General features: G+C 45.3%; 2 long non-coding RNA genes across 2 annotated transcripts in view; one reads left to right on the plus strand and one right to left on the minus strand.

Annotated features, from left to right (window-relative positions):
- Positions 1 to 19749, minus strand: part of LOC126497846 (uncharacterized) — a 36792-nt gene that overhangs the window by 14577 nt on the left and 2466 nt on the right. The window lies entirely within an intron of this gene.
- Positions 127 to 15087, plus strand: LOC126497842 (uncharacterized). Its single transcript, XR_007590686.1, has 3 exons — positions 127 to 1850; positions 12248 to 14021; positions 14091 to 15087. It is a non-coding gene; the product is annotated as an uncharacterized lncRNA (long non-coding RNA).

Below are 19749 nucleotides of genomic sequence, written 5' to 3' on the forward strand. Positions count from 1 at the left end.
CATCCCTAGGTGAAGCACTACAGACAACCAACGGCTGCTGAGAAGGAATAGTTGGTATGCCAGGAATGATTCCCTGTAAAAGGTTACCTGAACCAAGAAGTCAGTCACGTATACATACAAGCAACACTAAATGGACTTAGGTCACACACACACACACACACACACACACACACACGTAAAAATAGTAATAAGGGAAAAGAGATCTTGAATGTGAGAGGAGAGAAGAGGAACCTGGGAGGAGTTAACTGCGGAGAGAGAGAGGTGGAAATGTTAAATATAGTACTCATGGAAGGAATCCTCAAAAAAATTAAAAACTTCACAACAACAACAAAAAACCCTAGTTATATACCTCTCTGTGCAATGCCCCAAAGAAAAACATTCCCATTCCAAGGGGGTAGAATTATGTCACACTAGGGAATTCTCAGCTAACCCAGATATTCCCCATGGGTATTCCCAGGGGCTCTTCTAGACTTTGTAATTTTATCTCTCTGTATGAAACCCACAGAAGGTCTGCATCCAGCTCCCGTACACAAGACCCTTGCTCTTATGACCCTTGCTCTAATTCTGCTGCTCACTGAATTCTATCAGCCAGCTCTCCTGGCAAGGTCACACAGGTTTCATGCACATAGCCTTGATTGCGAACCACTTCGGACTGACTTTATGTAAACATCGTTGGTGTGTTTTGTGGACTTAACCATTCAAACCTGCCCTACCCAGGGAATGTCTGGGTCAGGAAACAGGTCATGTGTAAACTTAGTAAGCATTGCTGGAGAATATTGCTGGAATCACAGATCATTTCACAACCCTCATGATTGGTGAGGTTCTCCACACTGAGCCCTCAACCGCTGGGTGGAGGCCTCTGTAGCCTAAGGTGTCCTGGTGAGGGTATAGTTCCATTCCCTGTGGCTTTTTTGTTATATCTTAGCCACTAAAGTCTTAGCCCCTTCCCCAAATGCCCACTGGCCACTGGAGTACTTGCTTTGATCAAGTGTTCCTGGAGTTTGCTGCTCAGCTTTTATTGTGGCTGAATGTCTTCCTCTGGTTGATTTGTGGGTGTTCTTTCTGTGTTGTGGAGGTGGATGAAAATCTTACTTTCCTAAGGTTATTCTCTGAGAAATATGTGTTCTAAATATGTGCTGAAGTCTAATTTATCCATGATCGCTATTTGAGGTAATTTATTTTATTTTATTGATTTTATTATTGATTTTATTGAGCTCAACATTTTTCTCTGCTCCATTGTGTACCACATTTTCTTTATCCATTCTTCAGTCGAGGGGCATTTAGGTTGTTTCCAAATTCTGGCTATGACAAACAATGCTGCTATGAACATAGTTGAGCACATGTCCTTGTGGGACGATTGAACATCCTTTGGATATATACCCATATTTTGGGTAATTTTTATGCCTTGAGATATTGTTGGCCCCAAAGGTATCAAGACATTTATTTATAAGACAAATTTCTAGAGCAGTATTTCTCAATCTGTGGGTTGTGACCCCTTTGGAGGTCAAAGGGCCCTTTCACAGGGGTCATCTAAGACTTTCTGAAAACATAAATGTTTACTTTATGATTCATAACTGATGTGGGAGTGTCATATATCAATCTGTTGATTTCATTGGCTGAGCAATAAAAGAAACTGCTTGGCTGGCCCTGATAGGTTAAAAGATAGATGGGAGGAGGAAACAGAATAGAATTCTGGGCGGAAGAGGAAGTGAGGTCAGACTCTGCTCTGCTCCCGGAGAGACTCTGCTCTCCGGATCACAGACGCCATGCTCAGCTCTCCCGGGTAGACGCGATAGCTCTGCTCTCTGAGGCACACGCGATGAAGATGGATGTAGGCTAGAATCTTCCCGGTAAGCGCACCTTGGGGTGCTTACACACATTATTAGAAATGGGATAGTCCAGGTGCGAGAATTAGCCTGTAAGGGCTAGAGTTCATGGGCCAAGCTAGCCAAGCGGCCGGGGTGTTGGGGACGCAGCCCCGCCGCTCCTATTTCAACACATAACAGTAGCAAAATTACAGCTATGAAGTAGCAATGAAATAATTTTATAGTCAGGAGTCAACACAGCGTGAGGAACTGTATTAAAAGATTACAGCATTAGGAAGGCTGAGAACCACTGTTCTAGAAAGACACGGCTAAATCCAACTTGACAAACATGTTGGGGGAGAACTAGAAGATAAATTCAGTGATGTCCTTCCCACAGATTTACCCAGCTTCTTATTCTTGCAATTGATGAAAAACAGAAGATAAAGTTGGTCTAATAAACAGTCACAAACTGGGTTAAAGGGTGGCATCTGAGACATCAGAGAGAACTTTCCTAGGGTTCAGGGCAAAAGAAATCAGAGCAGAAGGTTCATCAAGAGAGAAAGAAGTCCTCATTCACAGCCAATGCCTATAAAAAGGCGAGCCCGTTCCATGCCAGGGATGCCATCTTAAGGGAAGTGATTTATGCAGACATCATAAAAATGCTCAATCAAAGGACACAGATTCAAGAGTCTCTTCAGGCTGGCATAAACAATGGTGCCTTGTGCCAAGAGCATGGTCAGGCCAGGCCCGGAACATTCCTGCCCTGAAGAGTAATTGCAGCCTCAGCGTCAGAACTGAGACCAAGCTTTGCCTGTGAACTTTCTTCTTCTTTCCTCTCCAAGTCTCCTAGAACACACTCAACTGTTATTGTTTTTTGCAAACGGATTGCTGGTGATGAAAATCTGAACAGACAGTTAATTCTACTGGGAAGATTCTTCTTTAATCACAGCTCACATTCCAGAACAAACAGAATAGCTGACAGCCCTTTGTCTAAATCAAACATTGAATTGTCCCAGCAGTCAGATAGCCCAGTGTTCAGTAAAACTAGAGATAAACACATGAGTATTTCAGGATCAGCTTTTGGGGAATTAGGAGAACACTTAAAATCAGAACTGCTTTCTTGTTTTAGATTTTTTTTTAACTAATAGCTTTTATCAAGAGTAAGTTTGGGAAAGGGATTGTGGCGATGACATTAAAATATCTTGTTAAATATGGAAAGCTTGGCCTGTGGGTCCTTGGCTGGCTCCATGAGCCCCACGTAGGTTGTTTGCACAATATGCTGGGACCACATTGTGAGATGCTCTTCCCACATCTGTACCCATCTCCTCATGACATCACCACCCCTGCGAATTAGCATCTTATGCTCATCCTTTTTTCCACTGACCGGACCTGGTTTTGTTTCTGGCCCTTCTCTCGATGTTGTGGGCTCATTTCAAAACACGTGTTCCCACAGTCACTGTCTGGATGTTGGTGATGCCATGAACCCAGGACACCTGTGACTGCTTCTACTTGATTCACCTGTCCCTTGACTGTGACACCCACTCACTAAGCAAAGCTGGGGCTCTCTCTCTTTTCAAAATAGTCTTTCTTGTTGTCTGTGGACAATGCCCCTGCTCCATGCTTCCACTAAATGACAATAAAAATAAGCTTGACCCTGGAGCCCAGGCACTACGGCTCCTCACTGTCACCTCCAGTGGCCCTTCTGTTGTCTTCACAGCCTTCTCTGTACTTACATCTTGTACGTTGCCTCCCTCTCACCTGTGACTTCTGCAGCTCCCTACAAACGTCAGTGTCCACGGATAATGAACTCCAAGCTTTGTCCTCTCAGATCATGGCGGTCTTCTGAAGCCCAGAGCTTTACATCCTTGACCATGAACAAGAAGGGTTTGGAACTGGCTGACACACTCCAGTTCCTTCCTGCCTGTGTGTTTCAGGTCTCCACCACCATTGTTTCTCCCACTGCTCATCATCTGTCAACTGCATGGGAAATAAAGGAAGGGGGGAAGGAAACAGGGAAAAAAGAGAGGGGAGGGAGGAAATGGAGGAGTTTCTGAGGTCTTAAATCAGGTTGGAGACCCAGGACAGGCTGGTGCTACAGTCTTGGTTGAGTCTTAAAGCTTAATGAAAACTCAGTCGGAATTCCTTTTTCCCACGGTCCTTGAGTCTTTTCTCTGAAGGCCTCCAATTGCCTAGATGATCCCCCAACAGTAGAAAGTCCTCTATTTTACAATAAGACTGCTTGTTTAAATACTTAGCTCATGTATCCTATCACAGCAAACCCTATGCTGTGTTTGACACAGCCATCACAAGGAACAGAAAACGCACTATCTCAATCACAGTTTGTATGGTCCTGTTGTTCTATCCAGCACCCTAAATTGTGTCTTCTTTAACTTTTTACCTCCCTCACTTGGAGAAAACAACTCCAAATGGACCCAACTATACCCAGCCTGGTATTCCTGAGTGCTCAGAATTCTGGGATGGGCACCATACAGGTGGTAGTCAACAGACAAAATGGGCCAACGTGTTGACAGAGGTTTCTGTCCCACCCAGTCCCGCAGCCTTTCAGTCCCAAAGAAACACACAGAGATCTACATTAACTATAAACTTGTTGGCCTATTAGCTCAGGCTTCTTATTAACTCTTAAAACTTACATTAGCCCAAAATTTTTGTCTGTGTTAGCCTTGTGGCTTGGTATCTTTTATCAGCAAGGCATTCTCATCTTGCTTCCTCTGTGTCTGGGTGACAACTGCAGACTGACTCTTTCCTTTTCCCAGAATTCTCCTGTTCTGGTTACCCCGCCTATACTTCCTGCCTGGCTACTGGCCAATCCGTGTTTTTATTAAAGCAATACAACTGACAAATCTTTAAAAAGTACAAGATCATTGTCCCACAGCACCAATGTGCTTCCAACCTTCCTGGCATTCAGTTTACCTGGGACCTAATCCCTGTTTTGTCACAGGCCCCATGATGACCGCAGCCTCTCTTGCCCTCTGCTATACAGAGAAAGTCAGAGTTTACCTCCCCTGCTCTCTATTCTAGGCCCTTCTGTCTCCTTAGAAGGTACCCACAGTCCAGTGAGTGACTGAGAGCCCACCCTGTGTCATGCTTGTGTGTTTGCCTCAGTGTTCTTCCAGACATGCATTGTTCTGGAATTCCTACCTTTTCTGTCTGATGCCTATCTGGGCCATTCCATTTACCTCTTCTCCCACCTCAGGGCTCTAACCCACACACAGTTCATTCTCCCCCCCTCTCCCCACAAGCAGCTGGCTCCTGTCAATACCAATCACAACCCAAACATCCAAAAGCAAGACCTTAGTAAAGAGACTGGCTTCACATAAGCTGGATCCTGCGACTGGCCTCTTCTGGTTTTCACCAGCCCTCTTTTCCCTTGTCTTTTGTCCCCACATTGCATGGATTGCCTGATGCTTCTCTGGAGAGCCAAAAGTTTCAAGTCTTTTTTCCCCAAGATCTTACTTTCCTTCTTGAAGACATCAAGATGTTTATATGGCCTGAGGCCCAGCCATGGGCTTGAAGGTTTGACTCTTTGAGTTTCCAGGGTCCTTGTCTATATTGCACAATTATCCACCATCCACTTGCTGGTGAGATCAGATGCTGCACACAAATCTCTATTGAGCATCAAGATTATCCTGATTTTCTTAAGACAAAGGAGGCTTCAGACAAAACACCATTCTGTAGAGCTCAGTGTCTGTACAACAGCAGAAAGGTGACGGCAAAAACCAGTGCAGGACTGAACCTCAAAGATAAAAACAAGGAACTGTGCCCTCAACATAAATATTCCAAGGGCTTCCAAGGTCAGAGAGTAGATTAAAGGAAGTCAGGACGTAGAAGGATGGACACAGCCTGGGGTCATCTCTGCTCAGTAATAGCCCATGGACTCTGGTCACTCAAACCTCAGGTACCAGAACTAGCACATTCTCCTCTCTCTCTCTCTCTCTCTCTCTCTCTCTCTCTCTCTCTCTCTCTCTCTTTCTCTCCCTCTCTCTCCCTCTCTCTCCTCTGTCTGTCTGTGTGGGTGTGGGTGTGAGAGAGAGAGAGAGAGAAAGAAAGACAGAGACAGACAGAGAGAGAGAGAGAAGGAGGGAGGGAGAGAGAGTTAGAGCTCTTCATTTCAGAGATTTGAGAGGAACACGTGCTGCACTGATTGGTTTTGGGTCAGCTGACGCAAGCTAGAGTCATCAGAGAGGAAGAAGCCTCCAATTGAGGAAATGCCTCTATAAGATTCAGCTTTAAGTCATTTTTCCATTCAGTAACCAATGTGGGAGGGCCCAGCCCATGGTGGTTGGTGCCATTCCTGGCCTGGTCATCCAGGGTTCTCTAAGAAAGCAGGCTAAGCAAGCCATGGGGAGCAAGCCAGTAAGCAGCACCCTCCATGGCCTCTGTATCAGCTCCTGCCTCCAGGTTCCTGCCCTGTTTGAGTTCCTGCCCCGACCTCCTTTGGTGATGAACAGCAATGTGGAGGTATAAACTGGATAAACCCCTTTGTCCACAACTTACTTTTAGGTCACTGTATTTTGTTGCAGAAATAGAAACTCTATTTCAACTAAGACAAGTGCCCTTTGCTCGGAAGAAGTGATGGGCAAGGCCTTGGGTCTTTCTGGACTTAACCAGAGATGCCGTATTCACAATCTCAAGACAGGAACAGGAATCACAAATGTTCAAAGTGAGTCCCAAGGGGATGGCATGTAGATACCAATTGGACTCAGCAAGCAAAGTCTCTCAGTCAGTAAATAATTCTTAAAATACTCATCTGATGTTTCACACTTACGTTAACCAAACATATGGATCAAATTTTCCTTAACAATTCCATGCTTTGAAAACCAAGCAGGAAAATGCCTGGAAGTACTATTAAGTCTATTTTTTTCAGATGGTTTGGTTTTAATTATAAATATTTTCAGAAACCCCGAAAATCCATGGGATCCACCCATCTCAACCAAAGTAATAAAAGTTACTGGCATACAAACCTCATAGCAAGTGTGATACAGCCCCCTTGTTCCCCAGATTCCACAGCTCTGGACTCAGATGTTAGCTCAGAGTACAGCTTCATTACTTTATCCTTTCCTTCAGATTTCTTTTTTTTTTTCTTTTTTCTTTTTTTTTTTAGATTTTCGAGACAGGGTTTTCCCATAGCTTTTGGTTCCTGTCTTGGAACTAGCTCTTGTAGACCAGGCTGGCTCCTTCAGATTTCTGTCTCAGCTTTCTTTAGCTATTGATTCTAAAACTAGTGCCTCTCATGACATTTTAATATTTTAAACACAATGCAGAATTCTCACCTCAGAACAGGATAGCCCAGTGAGTTCTGGCAGCCAACATGTGCGCTTTGGAAAGCCATTTCTTTCCAGAAAATAATTTTTTCTTTTCTTATTGATTTTTATTGCAGAAAATAAATTTTTATTTTGAATTCAATGACCATCAGGTTACAGTGAATAAAGAGCGTCTTACTGTATGCCCCCCTTTCTTAGTTGACTGTAGTGATATTCTCCCTATAGACTTACAGAGTATGTGCATATGTCTTTACACTCTGTGCGTGTGTGTGTGTGTGTGTGCCTACAGCATGCACACATGGTAGGCTGAGCCTCAGGTGCCTCCACGGCTCTGCACGTTTGGAACTGGGCCCTGAACACTGGGACCACAGTGACTCTCTTCAAGGGCTTCCAGGTCATCTCTGAGCAGCCTTTTCCTGCGACTCCTTCTTTTCTCTAGTGCCCTGTTCTTGGTTCATGAATGCGAGATCTTAAATCTCCAGGGAGAGCAGTGGTTCTTCTGCTACCGGCATACCTTTGGACCTTCTATTCTGCTTCCTTCTCTGTATGGTTTTGTCTTCCACTCTAAGACATCTCTTGGGTGCTCGCTCCATCCTGATTACCTAGTCATAATTAAAACCAAGATCACATTCCTGATGTTAGAAGATGCAGTCCTTGTGGGTTCTGAAATTGGCTGGAAAGTAGGGTACATGTTGTCTGCTCAGCTTCTCCTTCACAGGCTGGGTGCTTCAATCCCACTGAACACTGCTACCCAGGGCAGGACAACAGGCTGCATCCCATACTCTATACATGCAGAGATAAGCAGGTGAAAATTATCCGGACCTGGCAAGGCTGAGATCATTCACACCTAACAGATGGCTGCTAAAAAAGACATAGCCTCTGACAGGAAGCAAGGGATGGAAAGAGGAACTAGATATCTGAGGACATTCCCGGATTCCTCACCAGAGCCGAGGGGTGGCTGGTGCTGCTGACAGGTCAGGGGGATGTGTGCAGCTTGAGCTGGTCCCAGTCCTCCCCTGCTGTTTTCTCTCACCTGCGCTGCTCATCCTGGTGGGCGCATGCGGTGAGGTGAAGAGTCTTCCTGCCTGTCACTCTTCTTTAACCCAGGTTCTGCAAGTTTTCTTCCAAGGACAACTTTGCATACAGCTCTCAATACATCTGGAAGTGACTTTGGCACACTGGAGGGATGGTTTTCCAATTGCATCCGAACAGAATGTTCTCAAATACCACTCTTTCAATCATTCATTCTCTGAAGTCAAAGCCATGGATCGTTGGGACTGGACATCAGACAAGTTGGGTTTCAGTCCCAGAATCTGCTCCTAATTAGTTCTGTAGGTTGGGGGATCTGCTGATCATTGTATAGCCTTGGATCTTCCTGGAATATGCAGATACCAGTGTATACAATCCAAATGTCCCATGCCTTCCTGATCTGAAACTTCCACATTAAAAGGGATAGAGTCCCAATGTCCAATACCTCCCTAGCCTCAACCTCTACATTATAGAGGATGTAGCCCCAAGATCCCATGTCTCCTGGACCTCAAATCCCCACTTAAAGAGGCAGCAATTCACTGTTGATGAGGAGGCTCAGGTCTGACCACAGGGGAGGGGGGAACAGAGGACAACAATGAAGGCAAAGGGAACCCGGGCTCCCTTACATAGTCTCTCTCTCTTCCACCCCAGGATCCTCTGAAACACAAAGAAAGAAATGACTTGCTGCTTTCTCTTTGTATTTTTTTTCACATTTGAGAAAGACAGGGAGCAGTGAGAGGGTCACCCTGACTCCACCTCAGAATATGGAATTTAAGAAGTCTCAGTCGTCAATATTGACACACGAGGCCAGGAAAACCTAGAGCAAACATCCCCCCAGCGGCACCCACCCCCTTCACAGAGGAGAGCAGAGAACAGCTCAGCAGGGCTCTGGGGTTTTCAAAATGAGAGCCAAAGCCATCTCCAGAAGTCGTCGGTGACTGTCAGCCTCTGACTACCTTGGAACGTGTTCCAGGTAGGGTCCCCGACACTAACACAGAAGAGAGGTGCACTGCAGTAAAGGATGAGAGTCAGTGCCTCTTCCCCAGGAAACTCTAAGCCTCTGTCTCTGAGCCGTGGCCCTGCACACATTGCCAGCCCATCCCCCTCTGGAGACTAGGCTGACGGCATGGTCATTATCTGGTCTGTGCTGTGGACTGCATTCCCACCAGGGTCACCAGTTAGCTATGAACCTTGGTTCCAGCCCCTCTGGGTTTCTCTGGTAGGTGTCCTTCAGTCAGACATCCCTGCCTCTTCTGCTCAGCCTACGTGTATTTGTTAGGGCTTCTATTGCTGTGACCAAACACCATGACCAAAATTCAACTTGGGCAGGAAAGGGTTTATTTAGCTTAGACTTCCATATTGCTAGTCATAGTTACAGATATTTGGCTCAGAAAAAAGCTCATGTCCTCTTTCCTCTGAAGAGAGAACTGCGTTCTACAAGGACAGATGACCTCCATCTGGGTGTTCAGCCATCTTTGTAACCCAAGACAGTGGCTATGTTTAGATCCCAAACCTACAATGGCTTTCGCTGACATCTGAGATCTCAAACTTAGCAAAGTGGAAGAACCAGTGGTTTCTCTCCTGTGAAATAGAGCATCTAGGAACTTTTACATGGCCTCAGAAACCAAGATGGAGCCCTGGATAGCAGATTTCATGCCACAGCTGGAGCGCTGAAGCTCAGTGTGGCCGATACAAGTATGAGGTCACACGGAAACACAGGACAGGCAGAGAGGAAGATGTCAGGTCCCTATAAAGTTAAGTCAGAAAGGAAGGCCTGCTATGGAAAAGACCATTTCCCAGGGATGAAATGGCCCAGATCTGCAGGGGTGCTAACAGCTCTTAGAAGAATCTGGCGCAGTACAGCCCTCTCCATTTTGACATTCTAACCTCCTTAGAAGGCTGACCTGGGGCTGTGGTGGGTTTCATAATATAACAGGTAGCCATCAAAGGCCATCCCCAAACTAGGGCATGGAACTGGCCCCATCAGAGATGCTGAGAAACCCCACTTTCCTCATGGTCATTGGCAGTTTGGTTTCCTTCTCTGTATCGTTGACACCTACATCTCCACATCCCCACTGGCCTATAAACTCCTTAGCAGCAGGGGAATAGAAACAAATAGTTTCAAAGCAATAGAAACCCTACCTAAGACAGAAATTGGTACCAGGGACTGGGGTATTCCTGTGATAAGCCTAGAGGAATCTGGACTTTGGGAGTTTGGATTAGGTCAGGGGAATACTTTAAAGACTGCTTCATGGGACATACTAGTAGAAGCATGGAAGACAATGGTGGGGGTGATTTGACCTGTGGGGGCCTGGCTCAAGAGGTTTCAGAGAAAAATTTTAGTATGTTGTCTAGAGATCATTCTTATGATATTTTGGTGAAGAATGTTGCTGCTTTTTGCCCTTGTCCAACGGGTCTACCAGAGGCTAAAGTGAAGAGATTTGGATTAATTCCACTGGAAGAAGGAAATCTCAAAACAGACTAGTACAGATTCTGTCCTGTGGTTATTATTGTTAACTCTAATGATGATTTATGACTGAAAAGGAGCAACCTGAGGAAACAAAAAAAAATGAATGTACATTTTGAGGAAAGAAGGACTAGGAAGTAGAATGGAATGAAGTCCTGTATTTTTATTTTATTTATTTTTTTTTGGCAGTCAACTTTATAGCTTTATTGTGCAGGACAGAGGGCCACACTTCTGCATGCCCACCTCCAAACTTTTACATTGCTAATGCTCTGAGATCCTGGTGACACCCTTCATGATCACCACTGGAGTTTGAAGAGAGTATAACCGAGAAAGCTCAAAGCTTCCTTCCTTAAACACAGGCAGTATATTGTATTACAGTTTGTCTTTACATTGAAGATGAAAACCACCCTGGAATTCATCATTAGGCTAAATTTATTTTTCCTTCTTAAATGTCTTTGCTACATACTTTTAGCTATTCTTGTGACTTCTTGTCCTTAATTTTGTGGTGCATACAATGTCTTCATCCTTTTTTGGAACTTTTGCATCTTTCTTGGCACCCCGAGTTACTTTTGGGTTAGGTTCACAGTCCAAAGTGGCTCCAGTTTTTCTGGATCTCAAAGACCTGGCATCTAAATCTCCAGAGACCCCTTTATCTTTCTGAGTCTTCAAGATTTCTGCACCAGCCTCACTTGTCTTCTCCGCTGCACGAGGCTGGGAATCTCCCTCTGTCCTCCAGACCCTAAGCTCACTCTTTTCCCACTGACTTTGCCCCAGATGTAGACTTCTTGACTCCGTCATCTGTGTTCCGCAGCTCTGTCTCCTGGGAGCTCTTCATGGTCTTCTCGTTTGCCTTCATCCCATCCTTCTCTGCAGATGCACCAACCTTGGGTCTTGGATGCTTTTCAATCACTTTTTTTCGGTACCTGGAGGGAGAGGTGTTTTCTGATCTGGAGGGTTGAGTTTTCTACTTAAACAGATTGAGAAATGGAATAAAGGGAATAGTAGCTTCAGAAAAAAGATCCCATGCAGCTAAGTTTCCAAGTTGGGAAAAGGAATTAAGTTTTAAGCTGGGTGTGGTGGTGCAAGCCTTTCCTCCCAGCACTCCAGAGACAGAGGTACACAGCTTTCTGAGTTTGAGGCCAGCTGATCTGCAGAGCAAATTCCAGAACAGCCAAGCTTAGGTAGTGAAGGAAACCATCAAAACCAAAAAACTGGTAAAGATGTAATTGAAAGATCTCTGAGTTCAAGGACATCCTGGTCTACAGAAGTAGCTTCAGAGCTGCTGTGATATTTTGTTTGTGCTATGACAAATAAATCTTGCATGGGGGTCAGAGGGCAGTGTTAACCCCTAGTTAACAATAGAGGCCAGATCTTTAATCCCAGCACCTGGGAGGCTCGAGCCTTTGGGAAGTACACACCTTTAATCCCAGCACTAGGAAGGTGGAGACAGGGATGTAAGGTGAGCGGAAACAGGATTTGAATCCATTCAGTCTGAGGATTTCTAGACAGAATCTCCCGCATTCAGTCTCAGAATTCGTAGAGACAGGATCACCCACCATTTGGTCTGAGGTTTCGTGGTGGCTGCTCTGTTTCTCTAATCTTTCAACTTTACCTTAATATGTAATTCCGTATTTTTATTGATTAAGACTAATTATATTTAACAGTTCACAGGACAGCCAAGCTGGACAGAAGATGTCATTGAACGAGGGGACCCTGTTCCAGCCCTAGTAAACAGCAGAACTTGGCAGCTCCAACTGCATGGTTCTGGCTTTAGAACCAAGGATAGATCAAAAGAAACATGGAATATTCCTCTACAACTGAGGACAGCTGCTGAAGCCAGGCTTGTGTCAGGAGTGTCCCTGAATGGTGGCCCAGAGATGCCATTGCATGAAGCCGTGAAGGTGGAGCCTTGGATAGCCTTCGAGATCCCAAGATGTTGGAAATGCTAGAGCCATGGAAGGCCTGCTGAGGACAGCTGCTAACAGGAAGTGGAACAGATCAAGAGCATCCTGCTGCAATCGACAAAGCTGAAAGGAGTTGGAGATCTGAAGAGCTCTTTGACATCACACGTGGAGATGCAGAGTCTGGAGTTTTCCCAGTTGTTCTTCGGTCTTGCTTTGGTCCAATGTTTTCTTGCTTACACCCTCTTTCCCACATTTTGGAACGGTATATCCTGTGCCATTATATGTTGGAAGTCTGATCTTTTTTATTTTTATTTTACAGAGGATTACAGTTAAGAGACTGAATCTCAGAAGATACTTTGAATTTTAGACCTTTAAATAAGTTTAAGACTGTTATAAACTATGGGGACTTTTGAAGTTGGACTGAATGCAGTTTTGCTTGTGAAATAGCTATAAGCTTATGAGGGCCAGGGAGTGAAAGTGTTGGTCTAAAAGAAAATAGCTCCCACAGGTGTGGCAGCTTTGTGGAGTAGGTGTGGCTTTGTTGAAGGAAGTGTGTCACTACAGGGGTGGGCTTTGAGGCCTCCTATGCTCAAACTGCACCCAGAGAAACAGTTCACTTCCTGTTGCCTGCAGATCAAGATATTAAAATCTCAGCTCCTTCTCCAGCACCATTTCTGCCTGCTCGCCACCGTGTGTAGCCATGATGATGATGGACTATAAACCTCTGAAAATGTAAACCACCCCAATTAAATGGTTTCCCTTATAAGAGTTGCCATGGTCATGGTGTCTCTTCACAGCAATAGAAACCCTAACTAAGGCAGGTGCTGATCAGTTTAGTGAGATAGGTGAGTGCCTTGGAAGAGGCAGGCAGATCCTGGAGGTCACATGAGCTGAGAAGGACAGAGACTGACAAGCACAGGGAAGACCTGGCCACCTTGCTAGCTGTGCAGCTGGAATCCAGTATTGGTCATCAGTGCTGGGCTGGCTCTTATAGCCAACGGGAAGCATCAATACCTCTTGTTCTATACCTCATGGAAGAGCTGAAGGAAAGGAGATGGCAGCACCACTCAGCCTGGGTTAGTTCTAAAGGACCAGGGTTCCAGGCATCTAGCACTGTTAGATCAAAGATGTCTCTGGTGTAAGCCACTGTACATGAAAGAACTTGTTATAACCACAAGGACAAATCAGGACAGCAGTTAGCATTCATTTCTCACACATTCTGAAACCTAATGTAAAGGTTAAAACTATACCACTGCCAGGAGGGCAGACAAACACTCACATATAACCAGGAAGGATTTTCCAGCTGATGGTGGAGAATAACCCATCTCACTGGCGGCATGATCAACCTTGCTTCCCCTCCATTGACATGGAATCATCCAGATACCCCAGTCAGTTCCTGTCAGCTCCTCAGAGTGTTTCTAGACTTCTTTTCCATTCCTGCATCCTCCCTGTGTGCTGTTTAAGTGGGTCCCTTGTGTCTGGTGACTTGACAGGCCCCAATTCCTGTATCCTCCCTGTGTGACTGTTTAAGTAGGTCCCTTGTTGTGTCTGGTGACTTGACAAGCCCAATTCCTGCATCCTCCCTGTGTGGCTGTTTAAGTAGGTCCCTTGTTGTGTCTGGTGACTTGACAGGCCCCCGTTCTTCTACTTCATGTTGGTTTTCACTGCGAGTTTTATTGCCCCACAGATCACCTTCCATTCATAGGAAGCCACCTGGACCTTCACTTGAAGCACATGAGAAAGCTGTGGTTCCCCTGGAGAGCAGGACATCCTGGCAGCACAGGGCTGTTTCCATCATCCAAGACTTCTCACTGCTGCATGCATGACAGTATGTGTATAAGAGACTTTATCTTTCCTCTGCAGTTATCGTAGGGGTGTGGAGTATGAGAAATGACTGTAGGTGTGTGTTGTGCTGTTACAAGTATGTGAAAGTCTTCCTGGTCTCATGCAAAGGTTCCACCTGTATCTGAGTAAGTAGCCATTCCCCAAGAAGTGTCTTTTTAAACTGCTGGCTGCCTTGGTTTCCTTATTCTCCTCAGCCATGGGCTCAAGTGGCCTTGCTTTAGCTCAGTGTGTGTCTCCAGATTCTCAGGAGCAACCCTGGACTGGAGTCAGAGGAACGTTCCCTGCCAAGATGGAAATCTGTCTCCGCTCTGACGCGCTAAGATCGTATTATTTGCTAACACTTGCTCAGCCACTGTCAAGGTGACCGCAGCTATGGTAAGCTGTTGTCCTGGACTTGCTGATGCTGAATGCTCTTACCCGTGGTGTGGCAATGCATGGCCACCCTCTTCAGCGCGTCGTTCCGTAGTCTTTGCTAGAGTTCGCTCTTACCAGAATTTAAATGACTCACACCTGCTTCATAAAGCTGGTCACTATGTTCTCCCACATTCCCGAGGCCCCAGATGTGCATGAATTTATAACTATTTTCTATCTTTAAAAACCATTTTCGTCTAGACCCACAAAGCCGTCTAAGTCCGGTGTCATTTTTGTGGGATGCTCTATTGCTACAGTCGTAGCTTTTATTGCCTTTATTTTTGGAAGCTCAAATTTTTCAAGATATTTTTTACTGATAGTGAATTGTAAGAGTCCATGTTAATAACTCATATGTCTTGTTTTATAGTGATTTTAAAAATGAAAAATAAAGCAAAACTGGTACTTTCCAATATGGAAAAAAACAAAACCTCACACGCATTATGTTTTTTGCTGGTCAGCTTGATGGTTTTGCATTGACTGTTGGGGGTTACTGTTGGGAGCCCTTTTATTCTGTATCGGGGACTGGCAGTTCTCTAGGACCATCTGCCAGCACAAAAACCTTACTGATGTCATATGTCTAGACACTCTCATTCAGCGGTGGACAGACTGACACTTTGCCTCTGTGTCAGTAGGGCGCATGCAGCCTTCTCAAGTCCCTATTCCTGGGCATCCCAGCTGACCAGTGGGGGAAGCTGAGCATCCCGGCTAGACAGTGAGGGAGCTGGGTACCCCACAACTGGGCAGTGGGGGGGGGTAGCTGAGCATCCCAGCTGGGTCATTGGGGGCAACTGGGCATCCCGGCTGGCCAATGATGGCAGTTGAGCACCGCGGCTGGGCCAGTTGGGGCAGCTCTGGTATCAGGCTGTTCTTCTCAGCCATGTTGCTCCTTTAGTGTCAGGATTTATTAGAGCACTGAGGGGGACAGAGGGATTTTTATAGTAGATCTGTTTTTAATTATGTTTGTTTTGGTCAGAATGTTGAAAATATTTTCTTCTTTTTTATATAATTTTTGGTAGAATATATTTTCTGTAAGTGTTCTCTTAATAATTTTATCCATGAGGTTCCCTCTGGATCTAAGACCTCAAATACACATGGCTGCGAATACACACACACATGCACACGCACACACATACACGCACACCAGGGCCTCTCTATGGTACTGTGGGTTGGCTCAACAATCACCATCCGCGCTGTCTCCCACCAGTCTGTCAAAGCCTTGCTACGTTGCCTTTCCGATTATAGAGACCCATCTGCATGTGCCCTCCCTGTTACCAGCCGACATGCTAGACTCAGTCTGGTGTGTACCACATTCTCACGGTCAACATCTGTTTTACTCTAATCCATCATTTTATCATTTACCTCCATTTTCCTTTCAGGAAATAATTCCCGCATATTGGAGAACACCTGCCTTCTCCCTCTGCACTCACCCATTTTAGTCTTGTTTTACATTAATTTAAACTTTTCATAATAGACCTTAAATAATACTACTTTGCCTTTTTATGCATTTATCCCATTTGTGTTCTGGCACTGGTGGTGGTAGTTTTTTTTTTTATTGTATTTTATGGTTTGATTTTTAGATATGGTCTTATGCATAGCAGGCTGGCCTCAAAAATTGATCCTTCAGCCTCTCCCCACCCCCATCCGTCTGCTAGGATTATAGGCAAGTGCCACCACACCCAGTTCAGGTGGTCCTGGGGATCAAACCGGGGGTATGGTGCCTTCTAGGCTCCTCTACACACATTCATCAAAAGATCACTTTGGCAGAAGTCATGTTGTCACTGCAAGACTATGGGGTTTTCTCTTAGAAGCTCCTTTCCCCCCTAGTGTGGTAGTTAGAACATCTTCTGACCATGACAGGAGAAAACTGAGACCCATAATCTGAACACGACCCAGGCCTGGGACCAGATGTCTCCCAGGCACTCAACTCCTGGAACTTCATCTCCCAGAATACACTGGCTCCTCAGTGGCTTTCTTACAATTAGTGTGACCTTGCTCCCCAATACAATCTCCGTCACTGTAGCTTCAGAGAAACTCAGTTATGTGCGTGACTACTGACTGTTGTGTAATTTAACTTAGCTTAAAACCAGAGAGGTTGACAAGGTATATGGCAAAGAAAACATGAGTGTTCTCTGCTGGGCCTGTGGCTCAAGTGTTAAGCTTCATGCTTTGGTTGTGGTCTCTTGAAGCTGAACCAAAAACGGAAGTACTGTAAACTCACTGAAGTGACTTTGGACTGGAGGCTCCAGTCAGCCAGATTATTGGGATGAGAGCTTCCTTTCCTTAGGGACTGAGTTGCTGCTCAGGACTCTATGGCTACCAGAGTGAGGACTACAGACCCAAGGAGCTACTGGACTAAGGCCTTCAATTCCCTATGGTTTGTTAGGGTGAGGGCTCCATTCCTGTGTGCGCTGCCTGTGTGGGGGCTGAGGACCCCGTTCCTGTGTGAGCTGTCAGTATGGGGGCTGAGGCCCCATTCCCATGTAGGCTGTCGGTGTGAGTACTTCAGTCACATCTGTGCTGTGTGATTCTCCCCTCAGCAGTGCTATTATGATCTGAACCTGAAATGCCCACCAGCATACTCTTGTTTCAGGTGCCTACCTCAACCAGAAGCACTATTTTTAAAAGTTCTAGAGACTTTAAGAGGTGGAATCTAGCTAGCATAGTTAACTTGCTGTGGGTGATAGCTAAAACTCCCTGGGTCTTTCCACTGTGCTCTGTTTCCTGGCTGCCATGATGTGAACAGCTGCCTGCTGCCACATACTGCTGCTGCCACATACCACTGCTGCCCCACTCAGGAGTCTGGTGCCCAACACATATGGACTGAACCCTGTGAACATGTAATCCTAAATAGAGAATTCTTCCCTTAACTTGGTTCTGCCATGTATTTTGGCCATAGCAATGCACAAGCAACTGTTACTGACAACAGTGGCAAAGACTTCTGACTAAACCTGTCTCATTGTTATGCCTTCCGACCGTTTATAAAAGGAAATCGGAGGAGGGTGGGGACGTGAGATAGAGACGTCCTGAAGGCTCACGGGGATATCTTAACACGTGCTCAGAGGACCAGGGTGTGGATGCAAAGGACAATAAAGGACTAAGGTTCTGAAGCTTCAGACAGAACCAAGGACTGCGTTGGGAACTGTCCTAGAGACTGATCACATACATTCTGGCAAAGAACTTGTCTGCGTTTTACTCACAGACAGCAAATTTTGTGATGCTTAATTCAAAAGTCATGGGTTAATCAATTTGACACAAGAAATTCCACAACAGTGTTTAGCATTCGGGCTGTGACATGGTCATTACTGGTTGCTTTAAGGCAAGTTTGGCCGTGAGAAACAGGAGCAAAAAGCAGAGAAGCAAAATGTGTAAAGCAAGCAGTTTGACCAAAACAGAGAATAGGAGCACTTTAAAAGTTGTGAACAAAGAATTGTTAAAGACATTACTGCCTGGGGCTGGAGAGATGGCTCAGAGGTTAAGAGCACTGACTGCTCTTCCGGAGGACCTGGGTTCAATTCCCAGCACCCACATGGCAACTCATAACTGCCTATAACTCCAGTTTCAGAGGATTCAACACTTTCACACAGACATACATGAAGGCAAAACATGAATGTACATGAAGTAAAAAAAAAATAAATTATTTAAAAAGAGAGAGAGGTTAGGTATAGCACCCTGACTTTGATCCATGGGGACATGAAACAAGAGAGATGACAAACAGGAGAGAGAGCAAACTGTCCTCTGATTGGCATCTCCCCAATTGTAATCTTAAACACACGTAAATTAAAAAGAGAGAAGCACATTGCGCTAGGAAAATAAAGAGGTAGCTTGAGGGTGTTTTAGGAATTGGTGAGGCGTCATCACATACATCACAGTCTCCACTGTGTAAAACGGCAAACTCATTCGACAAATTTCCCTTTAAGAAATCCATGATACCAGGCTCACATGGCGTTGTTTAAGGAAGTCATCACAGATTCAAAACCAAGTGGTACTAAGATGCCCATTGCCACAAATGCCGCCATTCATACCCAACACTGCTTGAGCGGGCAGAGCTTGGTGTCACTCACATTTAAAGGCATGCAGAATGCAAGAACCTCAGCAGCATGCAAGTTTCCCCCAGGCGCTAAGGAAGGTCTGTGAGGATGGCTGTGGATGGCAGGTTCAGATTCCCCAGGGGGAGTCCCTGAAAAGGCAATGAGTGTGCTGTGTAGATGAACCCTAAGCTGTGCTAGAGATCCAAGCATGCTGTAAACACCAGAAACACGGAGAGCTGTAGGCACTGAGTGGAGCCAGCCAAGAGGAGAGACACCATGAGACTCTCACAGCAAAGGCATGGTGACAGGGCTGCCCAAATATGTTGGAACTCAAGTTGGTTCCACACATCCCTCAGATGGCAAACATGAAGCTTTGGGATGACTGTTTGGCCTCTTTGGTTTTGGTCTTGGCTTTGGGTGACTCTTTCCCTGACATCATTCCATCTGTCCCCATTTGGAATGGAAGTATTTCCTCTGTGACCTTTTATATTGGAAATATTAACTTCCCTGTTGATTTTATAGCTCATCTTAATCCTCAGTAGAGAAACTTTGAGTTTGGACTTGTGGGTAATGTTGGAACTGTTATTATTATGTAGTCTCAAAACTGGGCTAAATGCATTTTGCATTGTGAGAAGGCTATAGACTTTGGGGGACCAGGGATGAAACTATGGCTTGAATACCAAATGTCCCTCACAAGTTCATGTTTTGAATACTTGATTTCCAGGTATGGGCACTACTTGGGGAAATTCTAGAAAATTTGGTAAATAAGTCCTAGCGGGGGATAGGTCCTTAAGAATATATTGTCCCCGTCACTCTCTGCTTCCTGGTCCACCATGGTACAAATTACTGTTCTTGGCCACAAGCTCCCACCTCTGTGAGACTCTTCTCAAGCACGTAATCAGAAGTGAGACAAAATAAGTAATTCTTCACTTATATTGTCTCTGTCGGGCATTTTGGTCATCAAGAATCAGAATTATT

Source organism: Alexandromys fortis, unplaced genomic scaffold (genome assembly GCF_014885135.2).
Source record: "Alexandromys fortis isolate MF-2015 unplaced genomic scaffold, M_Fortis_MF-2015_v1.1 scaffold_23, whole genome shotgun sequence".
In the NCBI taxonomy this organism is placed as follows: domain Eukaryota; kingdom Metazoa; phylum Chordata; class Mammalia; order Rodentia; family Cricetidae; genus Alexandromys; species Alexandromys fortis.